This window comes from Pseudonaja textilis, chromosome 2, assembly GCF_049901715.1.
Source record: "Pseudonaja textilis isolate UNSWEBS1 chromosome 2, rPseTex1.2, whole genome shotgun sequence".
Classification (NCBI taxonomy): Eukaryota; Metazoa; Chordata; class Lepidosauria; order Squamata; family Elapidae; genus Pseudonaja; species Pseudonaja textilis.
The window spans coordinates 146,639,995-146,653,267 of NC_141991.1; positions in this window are offsets into that span (position 1 = coordinate 146,639,995).

Sequence of the window (13,273 nt, forward strand, 5' to 3'; positions counted from 1 at the left end):
CATCAGACTTGGGGCTAAATTTCATTTTTTCAAAATAAGAGGATGGGGCTCAATGCTTACTCAGGTATTTCTAATGGGCATTGTCCCACGAGATAAAATGTTGGCATATTTGAATAAGCTACTTGGAAGTTGTGACTATCTAAATAGCAACATTACTTATCCCACCCCATTACACCCTTCAAATTCTGAAGTAACTATGTTTACAAAAAACTTGCTAAATTGCTATATCTACAAATGAGCAGATGGTAGAGTGGAAGGACTTTTGGAATGAAGCTCTAATCCTCAAGCACTCCAGCCATATCCAAAGACAAACTATGTTTTGGGATGTTGCCTAAGTACTTGTCCAGTGGAACTTCCTCCCATCAACTTGGCTAAAGATCCTGAATGGTGGCTACCCAGGGTTCTCTGAGGCTAGCACTTCACTTGACAGAGAAACATCAGAATGCTTAAGTGTTACTAGCTGGTTTCCATTCTTCATACAGGGACAACTTTTATGTTTAGGCAAGCCAATTCAAATTACAAGATTCATGGAGAATATTTACTACAAATACAGGTATAGTCCTCTACTTACAAACATAATTGGTAGTAGAACTTCCACCTCTAAGTGAATCTACCTCACAGTCAGTAAATCACAGTCATTGATGTTGCTGGTCGGAAGCCAGCTGAATGTTGGTGAATGGCAACTCTGTCCCCAGGACATTGCAACCCTCATAAATACATGTCGGACTTGGTTACCAAACCCCAAAATTTTAATCCAATGAGATACTTTAACCATCATATGTGTGAAGCCTTGATAAGTAGCTTTTTTCAGTGCCATCTTAACTAAATTGCTAAACATATGATTGTAAGTCAAGCTATCTGTATATTTATAGATCTGGTGCACGATGTTGCTGATGTAGAAATTAAAACTTCTCCCAGTTGTTCTAACTTGCAGTTGGGGAATGACCAGAACAAAAAGAATAAAGAGAAAAACCAGAAAGCTTTCCGGTCATTCCAACCAGCACATGCTGTTGGGTATTAATTTGGCTGGTTCCTTCCACAAACAATTGGCTTAAGTAATCACATTTGGTTCCTATAATTCCAAAATGGCACCAATTTTGCACTCCCTTCCCCATCCCTGGTCACATGCAGAATATTAACCAGGCTTTTCCATTTTGTCAAAACTCCACATGGAAGCCACACGGCTAGTTAACTAAAAAAGCATTCTCTCAACATGGGGTCTTTATAAATGAGAGTGTAAATTAGATGTGATCATTTTTATATTAAAGTGCAGTCCCCCAAATGCCAGGCACTACTTTGATGAGAAGAGAGGCCAGAATATCATTTAAAAAATTCAAAACTATAAATAACCACCTGAGTAAAAGTGCTCATTTTTTTCTCATCGATTCTTTGCCCAAGGCAATAATAAGAATCTGCAGAGAATTAGGAGGAAGATCTTGATGAAGATAGGCAGACTGGTGTCAGATTCACTGAAATATAATGAGGAAGAAGGACAGCGCCAGATTCTGCATATCGAGTCTCGATAAATTAATTACAAAAGTGTCAGCTGTTTAGTCTTCTTGTGAGATGGATTGATTTCCTAGTCTGGTATATAGGACTTCAGCTTTGAAATCTAAAGTAAAACACCGGTTTACATTTGGAAGAGGCAAAAAGTAAATGGCCACCTCACACACCGAAGGCAGAGCTGCTAGTTGGATGGTAGGGTGGTAATTCAGTGTGACTTCTAGCCCGATGTGAGCATTGCCACCTTTCGTTTGTGAATATTACATGTTTAGCCACTGTGATGCACAACAGGGAAGTTGTTAAGAACAAGCACGTTGACCCACGTCACCCAAACTCTCAAGCAATGTGAAATTGACCAGGATACTTGTGGAAAACAAGTCCCACCCAGTTGGCAGGGAACAAACCGTCAAGGCTCTCCAATATACAGAGGAAGTAAAAAGTAAATTGCAGAGCTGACAAAAGGGAGAGGGAAGAGAATCTGTTCCTGGCACCGGGGAAAAAAATGGCGGTGGGGGGGAGAACTGGCTGGAGATTGTTCCTTCCACGCCCTCTGATGTCCCCTACTCAGAATGTGCCAATAGGCCCTGGCTGGCCGGACCTATGCTGGCAGTGGTATTTATTAATTTGGTTGGTTGTTTTCATTTATTTATTTTCCACCTATCTCACCAGCGGGGCTACTCTTGGCAGTATTAATTAGACTTAGAAGAGCCTTTGGGTGTGGTTCCTGTTTTAATATATTGCTACTCTTCTTTGAATCACAACATAGTGAGAGGTGGTATTCAGCAGGTTCTGACCAGTTCTAGAGAACCAGTAGAAGAAATTTTGAGAAGTTCGGAATACCACTTCTAATTGGCCCTGCCCCCATCTATTCTCTGCCTCCTGATTGGTTGGGTCTTCTTTGGTTGCCCTGCACAGGAGAACGGAGCTGGAAAGCAGGTTAGTGGGGAGGGGAGAGAATGGGGATTTTATCCTTTCCCTGCCATGCCCACCAAGCCACGCTATGCCCACCAAGCCACACCCACAGAACCGTGAGTAAAAATTTTTGAATCCCACCACTGAACATAGTGTATTTAACCAGAACGTTCCCCCGCACTTTCATGACAGCCTTTTAAAAAGAAAAAAGAAAAGAGAGACAATGAACTAAATCATTGTATTCCTTTCCCACATCATTGGGCAATTCTACCATGCCCTAATGCAGGGGTGTCAAACTCAAGGCCCACGGGCCGAATCCAAACCACAGAGTACTTAGATCTGGCCCACGGGGCTGCCCTTGAAACAATGAAGGACCAACCCGCTGTGTCTCTGCCAGGCAAAACAGGCTCTCAAGCTCTGTTTTCAGCTGCGACGGCCTCCTGCAACCCCCTGCCAGCAAAAATGGAGCTCGGGAGGGCCGTGTGTGGCCGTCCCAAGCTCCGTTTTTGCTGGCAGAGGATTGCAGCTGAAAACAGAGCTCGGGAGCCTGTTTTGCCTGGCAGGGCACTCAGGCCACCACAGGCTCCCCCAACACGAGTGATGTTGCTCTGGCCACACACACATCCCACGCCCCCCACCCCCCGGCCAGCTTCCCCAAGGTCAAACAACCCTGATGCAGCCCTCAATGAAAACCAGTTTGACACCCCTGCCCTAATGTGATGGAGAATCATTACAGGAAAGATATCAGGATCCTGAGAAACCTTGACTGGTGGTTAGATATACTGTAAGTTGAAATAGAAAAGACCTTTGATAGATTTCCAAGATTGTTTTACAATCTCTTAACCACATGCAGTACATTCCAAGACTCCTAACAACAGCCCTGTCTTGTCTTTGCCTATCTCAAAAAGCTGACACTTGAAGAGGAAATGGGATTTTGCCTTGGGAAACTCCTTCTATGCGCATTTATTTAAAATATTTATATGGCTGCCCATTTATGAGATATAACTGGGTAGCTAACAGCAATAACAAAAACACAGCAACAAACCAAATACACGACATAAACCTGGTGCCCAATCAATAACATTTATCCAACTTCTAAGTCCTCAGGTTTCTAGTGTCTGGAGAAAAGTCAGCTCTAAACAACTTTCCAGAAAGCTAAGAGATTGGGGGCAGTGGTGGGATTCAAAAATTTTTTTACTACCGGGCGTGGCTTGGTGGGTGTGGCAAGGGAAGGATACTGTAAAATCCCCTCCCCACCCTATTAACCTGCTTTCCAGCTCCGTTCTCCTGTGCAGGATGACAAAAGAAGACCCAGCCAATCAGCTGGGACTCAGGAGACAGAGAACAGATGGGGGCGGGGCCATCAGAGGTGGTATTTGCTGATTCTCCGAACTACTCAAAATTTCTGCTACTGATTCTCCAGAACTGGTCAGAACCTGCTGAATACCACCTCTGGTTGGGGGTAGCTGGATCTCTGGGGGAGGGTGTTCTATAGGGCAGGAGTCACAACAGGAAAGACATACTTCCTGATCCACTAGATCAGCAGCCCCCAACCTTTTGGGCACCAGGGACCGGTTTCATGGAGAGCCACTGGAGGAGGTATGGTTTTGTGCGCTGCCTGAATCCCACGGATGGGCTGTGCTTGTTTGTGCGGCCCAGTTTCTGGCATGACATAGACCAGTGCCAGTCCCCAGACTGGGGGTTGCAGGGGGCCTTGCACTAGATGGCAACATTTGAGGGAAAGGAGCAGGCCCTGTCTCTCTGGGATGGACAGATACTCCCCAGGAGAAGTGGGTCTCACAGATAACCTGGACCGTTTCAGGCAATCTAAGGGCTCTGTCCCCAAAAGCAGATTCTAAAAAACTGGCTCACAGTAAGCACCACATATACGATCCCCATGTGATAAATAAGAGGGCATGTCAAAATAAACTCTCAAAAGAGACATGAGTAAATAGGTGGAAAGTAATAAATGTTTTGTAAGGCATATCATCCAGCCCTAGTTAAGTAGGTAACCAAACTCTGTTGACAACAATGGGATTAAAGTATAACCTTGTTTAAAGCCCTTTTCCTCAACTTGGTAAATCCAGATATATTGGATTCCAATTCTCATTATCCCATCTTGCTGGCTGGCACTTTGGAAAATTGTAATTCTGCTTAATCAGAAAAGTGCTAAAGTTTAATTTAAGATGTGAGCTGAAGCTGCTGGACTTCTAAAAGACGAGGTGAATTTAAGGTTAATATATCCCGGGATTCCTAAGTGGGTTGCATACTTCTTTTAAGCAGGCATTTCATGGGTGCTGGTATGTAAGGCAGAATCTCAGGACTATCCCAGAGAGTAAAGATCTGTAGTCAGATCTTCCCTTCTTTGGGCATTGCTCCTTTTGGCAAGCGTAACAGTTGGCAGAGAAAGCAGCACTTCTTGCCTGGCTTCCCAGTTGCATTTCACACTGACAGGGATGTTTCCACTGTGTTAGGCCTGAGCTTTTATTCTTATAACCTGATGCCACCAGCTGGACAAGTCTGTTCTTGTATTGATTTTCCCCCCCTCTCAGATGCATGGACAGATACCACTGCTTGAACATCCCCGCCAACGCACTCTGATTTTTTCCAAACAGCTGGAAAACTTCAACTAAATTTGAGGAAATGTAGGAATAAGATACTTCCTCTTGACAGTCTTTCGCAGACTGTATTCATTACCTGCTCTGCTGGTTACCAATTTTAGTGAAGAAGATTGGATGTGATGGATTTTCTCTGTCTTCCCAACAGAAGAAGGTGTAATTTGCTGAAATTCTTCTGTCAATACTACTGCTAAAGTCTAATTCAGGCATAAATTCCATAAACCAACCTCAACCTAGTCTTTTCTAAGACTCCATTGTTGCTGAAAATTTAAATGACAATAAAGTAAACTAAACTAAATTTCTTGGGTCGTGAAATGCCCAGTTTTAGAATATTTGTGGCCAACCTGATGGCAGGGAGCTGGAGAAGCTGAAAGCCTGGTTTCAGCATTATGCTGATCTTACAGTATATTGTTGCCTGATGTTTCAGCACTGAATTGCATAGTTTCCTGCTCTTTAGTTTGGTATACTCAAAGCAAACTATTTTGAGATCCAGTATTTCCTACTCTGGCTGATACCACAGCCCACCAATTCTCTCTGACTGTTGCCTGTTCTTTTTAAGATGGAGATTTGAACCCTGGGCCCTCACCATGCAAAACATATATTCTGCTATTGAATGATGCTCTTGCATCAACAATACCCTGCTGGTTCTTCCCAAAACAGCCCTGCCTTTTTACAGAATATTCTATAGTATTCCATTTCTTTCCCCATGAGTCAAGATTCACAGCCCAGAAGGTATATGTCACTCCTTGTTGAATTGTTTGGTTTTCCTCTTGTAGAATGTGGGCTGGTTGGGTTTGACTGAAAGCCTCATCTTTTGCCAAGTGTGCTAGCCATTCCCTCAGATGCATAGAAACTGCTAGTTTGGGCTAAATCAGAGCCAGAAGCCTTTTTTATATATATAAAAAAAAGATTCTGAAGAAAGATAATGGCAAGAAAGTAAAATATACCGTAGAGGTGTCCATACAATCCTCAGGCATCAAACTTAGCTGAAAGAAATCTTTACTTTTGCTTTTTGCTGTGCCTATCAGCCTTTCCAAAATCTGGTGCCCTGAAGAGGTACTGAGTTGCAGCTACTATCATCACATTGCACTGTACACTGTGTTTTTAATTGTTTGTAAGCTGCCCAGAATTCTATGGTATATGGACAACTATGTACATGTGATAAACAAACATACACACAAATCATAAGACTTTTTTAGTCTATATTTGGAGGATTCCAAGTTGGGGAACTCCAGTTTAAGGGAGAACAGAAGAATAAGGAAAGGGTCTGTCAGTACATAGACACTGAAGAACAGGACTAGGTAGCTTTTTTGACAGTGAAGCAGTATGGGTGTATGGATCACAGCAAACCTGACAAAAAAATACATGACAATGCATAGTCAAGAATGGCCAGGAGTTTGTATTTTTGCAGTTTCTTTTTTGGGGAGGGGGAGGAGGAAGGAGATTGGGGTTTTTTTCTTTTTCTTTAAAAAAACATTTAAAATGTGCATAGATATATATATATTTACGGTTCACACTAGTTTTAATGTTTCCACACTAAAAAGGTAAGAATTTGTGTTTGGTGGTGCTTGTGGTTTTTTGGGGGGTGTAATTATATCCTCAAAATCTAGCAGAAATTTTAAGTGTCACATAGACCTTTAGAAGATGGTTCTGCAGGAGACTGAATATTAGAATATGCATTTTACAGCTGGAAGATTAAGGCCAAAATGCAAATTCCCAAGCACATGTGCAGGTTTATTACTATTAAGTGTAGACTGAGGTGCAATGGCTTAATCCTCCAAGCAGCCTCCAGCATCACAGTCAAGCCCACTTCTCTGCTATAATATATAAAAATGGCAGCATTGTCTCCAACACAGAAAGAAATGCATCGATGGAAATATTTTTTTCCAGGCAGTCATAATAGGCTATTGTAGTAAAAGTAGGAAAATAGTCCTGTGGCATCTTATATCTTCCTAAGCAACAGCTGCATGAAAGCAATGGATTTTTCATTCAATTCCTAAATACTCCAAGAAAGATAAAGGAGGAGGAATTAATATCTTAAGAAACATGAAACAAAATTAATCTGCAACGAAAACCAAACTCAGACCACTTTATGATCCAAAATCTAAAGAAAAGAAAACATAATTCAACAAGACTGACATTCCTTCGCATGCTGGGGGAGAATAATTCTGGCCCGAAAGGACACTCCTGAGCTTGGCCCCTCTCCCAGTTCTCACTGTCTTTGGATTGCATAAACCCAACTCATCATAAGCCATAAAAGTCCATTTTCAGGAACAAAGCCTGTGATTTATTATTCTCCTCATAAATAAAAGTGCAGGATGGCTCAAAGGATTAAGGGAAAGGAGACCTATTCGAGGAATACTGGATCTGAACAAAATACCAGACATAAAAAGGGACTGAAAACATACAGTTAGCAGATTAGTTACAACTTTTATTTATTTTAAACTAGCTTTAGTTGGGTGCACAGTTGGAGTGTGTTTTTAAGGGTCAGAACACTGTTTCCATTTTTACTGCATGTTTGGGAATATTCTATCCTCCATCAGAATATCCTTGGAAAGAGAACTTTCAACATAATTTCACACCCCACATATTTCGATTCACTCAAGATCACATTCCTAGCAATAAGCATTAGATCTCCTGATTAAACTTAGCAGATACAAGCAGGGGGAAAGGCTGAGAGCTACAGCTTGGGAGACTCAAGGGTTGGAGTTTGATGGAAAGTATGTGTTAATTATCACAAAGCAACACTTAACTCACCAATTAATTCAGTTCCCTCAACTCATTTTTTTAGTTCTTTGATGACCCCCAAATGTATATTCAACTAACATTTTTAATCAAACTAAGACCTGGCAACATCCATTCCTGGTAGAACATCTATTTAAATAAAAAGTTAAGCCCCAGACTACTGTGCGAAAAAGGCTGCAGTTCCAGCTGACTGCAATACGGCTCCAATATGACTGAGAGACAAAATGAAATGCTTGTTCCAGGCACTTGATTTTTGAATGCCCTTGAAATTGGAGGGAACTGGCTCCTAAACATACACCCAGAGCATCAACATAACAGTTTTCCTCAACAGTCCAATATGTCTCATCTATCCATTCTTTTTGATTTGACAGAGACCTCTAGTGGTGATAATGAAAGTCTATCCTACTTGCTTTCTTCTAGTCCTTGCCAATATTTGCAACTGGGTTCTTCAAACTGCTTGAACGATAGGAGATATTAGGAAATAAATGCGAGCATAACAATTTATGCTCATGTTTATATGCCCCCATAAGCCACCCAGAGTTGCCTTGTGATGAGATAGGAAGCAAATAAATGTAATAAATATATAAAGAAATTTAGAGTTTAGGATATGGGCAAGTCTGCACACATAATACAAAGATGGAGAACTTGTTTTTAATGTTGGCTTTTAGAACCCACGGCCAACGGGTTAAAGGCAGGTTTCAAATGTCACAGGTCTAGTGGCCCAAGTCAGCAATATTCTTTAAAGTGAACAGGAGCAGTTTCACCCAAATTCTTCTTTTTAATTAGAGAACATGGGAGTTTCACAACACAGGATTTTGTATCATACCAAGGCACACTCTTCGGCAAAATTTGACTCAATAAATTTTAACTCAAATATATTTAATGTATTTTAACACTCAAATTTTAATATACCAAAGTGACTGCTTTTCTCTGCTTTGACTGTTATTTATCCACAGGAGAGGATTAATAAGTTTTTTGCAGCTCAAGAGGCAGAAATCCACCCCCAAATATATATATATTAATATATATATATATACACACATATACATATATATATACATATACATATACATATACATATATATACATACATACATACATACATACATATATATATATATATATATATATATATATATATATATATATATATATATATTTCTTTCCTCATGCCCAGCAGGATTTTGCAGGAGAAAACAGAGTCAGGAGCAGGAAGATTTAGTGGCTCTTTAGTGTTAAAGAATTAATGCAAGCTTGAAACAGCCATGAAGCATTTCAGACTAGAAACAATCTTAAATGAACAAAGCTGTGGTTAAAGAGTATGGTGCTAATAACTGTTGTACCTACTAGCAAAAAAACATCCAGTATCCACCTAGAGTTTCTCTTTTGTTTGACTGCACAACATATTGCCTTTCTGGGAACAGGGCTGGACAAATGCCAGAAACAGCAGTATTCCCCATCTTTTCACTCAACAAATGTTGTACAGACTAAACCTCAGGGAACCTCTCCCTCCTCTTCCAACAAATGCTAGAAGAAAAATCAATTTCTCCCATTTTGGTTCATTAAGCAGCCATGAATGTGTCTCTTTCGCTACAATGGAGAAATGGAGCAAATATGTTTCCTGTTATGAAGCTGGTTACCAACTCTTTCATCTGCAGGACTAGTCGGTGATGAGTGCCTTGTAATTCTACATCTGCTTTGTGGTTAGTGACTCAATCACAATTATGTCCACAATTTCAATCAATGCCTTTTCTGGAAAAGTTATTCTTAAAATGAAACACTTTTTTCATTCATACTTCACAGATTCGGCAGCATCTACAAGAACTGCCAGTATTTTCAAGATATGCTCTGACTCTTTATTTTATACAGAAGCCTCTCCACTTCTTACACACTATACACACACAGTAACAATTTGCAACGCCTGATCAAGGGAAACCATCTCAACCCGGCCACAAAGTTCAGTGGGTTATTCATCATTTCTCAATCTAACTCATTTCACAAGATGATTATGTATGCTAAAAGGAACACAACTGCCCTCAATTCCTTGGGATAAGAGAGATATGTGCTCGGAAAAAATACACATTTCCTTTATCCAACATGATTTGTTGCAGAAAGCACCCTCAAAATCACTGCAGTCCATGAATAGCACTTCAGGACTTTTCACTTGCATTTAACCCAAGCATGACCAACTAACCTCTTTTTTGAGCTAGGTCTTTATGAGAACACTTTCTTCTGGTTCCCAACCTATACCAGAAATAAATTTAACTCTTTCTAAATTATTCTCATTTTAAAGAAGCATTTTCTTATCAGATACAATGTGAATGTAAACTGCATGCTTCACCAACTCTTAGGTTGTTGGTATGATCAGAACACTCCTAGTAGTTGCATTTAGTCCATCTTCTAATGGCCACTAACCCAACAAGCATGCCTGTTTCTCCCCAGATCCACAGAAACTGTCCTCCAGTCCAGACCCATTCTGCTTCAGGCAGTGAGTTCTCCCCTTAAATCTGCAAGTGTGTCGCTTGAAGACCTCAATGCCCAGCCGCTTCAGGGCGAGACGTGGCTACCCGTGTCCCCTCGCCTTTAGGCAGTCTCTTTTGGGTGATGGAAGCTCCCCAAGTGCAGTCACCAGCCACATCGATTGGCCGGTAGAAGCAGCCTCGGGGCGAGCGTGCACACACACTCCCCTTGCCCCGAGGCCGCTTCTATCGGCCGATCGAAGTGGCTGGTGACTGCACTTGGGGAGCTTCCATCACCCGAAAGAGACTGCCTAAAGGCGAGGGGACACGGGAGTCATGCCACACCCTGAAGCGGCTGGGGACTCTGCCTTCAAGGGAGCTTTTGTCTGCCGATAGAAGCGGCCTCGCGGCGAGGTACGTGCGTATGGGCTGCTCTAGGTGGGCGAGGAAATTAAGTCACTCCCGAAAAGACGGGCCTAGCCGTTTTTTCAGGGGTCAAAAAAAACTAAGGCCCGGCCTTATTTTGTGAAAAACACAGTAGTTGTAAATACATGCAGAGGACAAATTACTTGGTATTCTGATAGGATGATCAATGAAAAAGAGAACATACTTCCATTGGATTTGTGGGAAAATGAAACAGAAATTTTGAGTTCCAAAATATAGGAAAGTCCTCTTTTATTTTTAAGTATGATAATTTATTTATTCATTTAATTTATTAGATTTATATACTGCTCATCTTGTCTAGAGGCATCTGATTCAGTCATACTATCATACTGAGAAAACCAATTATTTGGATATCAGAATAACTGAAGAGATGGAGATTTTAGTTTTGATTCTTGCCGAGATATATCTTGATTCTTATGAAGTAAGGATATTAGCAGAATAGCAAGATATAACCCTCTTTTTCCATAACAAAATGCCATATGCTAAATAAATAGTCCCTAATGAAAGAAGAAAAAGTTAAGAAAAGCTATGCTAAATCAGACTAAAGACTTATCTGGTTTAGCCCTATTTCCACATTAGACAAGCAGACACCTTTGAGAAACCACCAGGCAAGACATAAAACTTAAATAAAAGATAAGCTTTCTCCCATTTCTGCTGTCCACTAAAAATGCCAAATGAAGAAATTCCATTTACCTTCCTCAAGCTTTTACCATCTGGCTTCATTGGGTCATCTCAGGTTGTAGCATTTTGAGAGAAGCCTAGCTAACCGTCTCCACATAATATTTAAGGTACCCTCCACACGGGAGTAGTTCTTCTCTTCTTTCAGTTGCCATTTTTCTTTACACATTTACTAGCTAGTCCATATCTATTATACTGCCTGAACTATTATCTTTCAAGTGATCTGTGGCCTACCCAAGTTGCCTTTTGTGGTTCTACTTGTCACTTTATCCCTTTTCACCTTTCCTCCCAAGCCAGCATCTATTATCCTATTTATATTAATGACTGTAACCATTCACTTCACAGCCATATAAATCCTAAATTTATTTGATGGATAGCCAGCCTGGGGTGCTAGCTAATCTAAAGAAATCCCAGAGTTCTTTTCAGAGGCCAGATATTTGGGCAATCCTCCATTTCTCATTGCTAGGTATTTGCAGGCTGATAAGAGAGCTGAGAATCAGTTCTTTAACATTCCTTACCGTGTACCTATCACCTTATTATTCCTCATCATTCTTAGTAACTAACATCTGTTTTAAATGGAAAGTATCCTCACTTGTGTTTCTCCTGTACATCAATCCATCACCCCTTAGCCCAGGGTTGTCAAATTCCCAGCCTGTGGGCCAGATGCATCGCATGCTGACCACGGCCACATTCGGTTTAGCGAGGGGAGGGAAATGTCCCAATATGTCACGTGACACCATCATGATGATGCGAGTTTTACACCCCTGCCTTAGCTGTCTTTGGCGGAACAAAACAAACTTAAATTGCTGAAATGATACGAGTTAAGCTGCCTGTTAAATGGGATTTAAGTACATATTTCTCACAAAAACAGGACAATTCCCAACATGGGAATCTGCCTTTTTCAAAACAGACACAATTGGTTCTGTATTGTTTGGGCTCACAAGACATAAAGAATCAGACGTGGTTAGTATAGACTGGAAGAGAACCAAAGAATGTTATGAATGTTATATTAGACAGACGGGGTTAAAAATAAAAGCAAAGGAAAGAACTGTTGCAGAAGTAAAAAAGGTAACAAGCCATTCCCATACCGTTCTGCAAATGAATGTATTTGGAACAGTGTTTTTCAAACTTGGCAATTTTAAGATGTATTTTGTATTTATTTATTTAAAACTTGAATATAGCCATCTTTCAATCAACTCTGGCCGGAAAATCTGGAAGCTGAAGTCCACATATTTTAAAGTTGCCAAATTTAATATACAGTGATTTAGACACCAGAACTGAGCTTGATTCAAGGGAATTTTATCTTCATCATCATAACCCCACCATCCCTTTTCCAGTCAGTAACAACCAGCTAAGAATCTTTCTGTATATATAGAAAATTAGTATTGTTTGCCCTAATCTATGTCCCTTTACAGCTACTGTCAACATCAAAATTGGACACTGATTATTCTTATTTCCATACTATTTATGAACAATTTTAAAAATTCTCATCTCAATCCAGATGCAGGGGGATTCTGTATGTTCTACAGTATTTCAAGAATGGACCATTTTTAAAAGAGAAGATTAAAGAGCATCTTTTCTGTTCTGTTCTATTACAAAAGTTACTCATCCGTGCATACCTGAAACTTTTAAAAGTTCAGGTAAATAATATCAAGTACATTAGCCTATTCATATACCTTTCTGACTTGTTTCAGACTATATACCTTACTTAGCAAAATTGTTAGATTCAGCATTGAGAAATAAGGGCTCCTCCACAACAAAGTCTTCTTTACCCATTCTGGAGTCAGCAGAAAATTATAGCAGGATGACATTTGCTGTATCCATTTGCCAATCACTATGCTGCCTCTATTCCCTTGGTTTTACCTCATGGCTCAATAGCACTGTCCTGATTTTGCTATGCAGGATGTGAGAAGC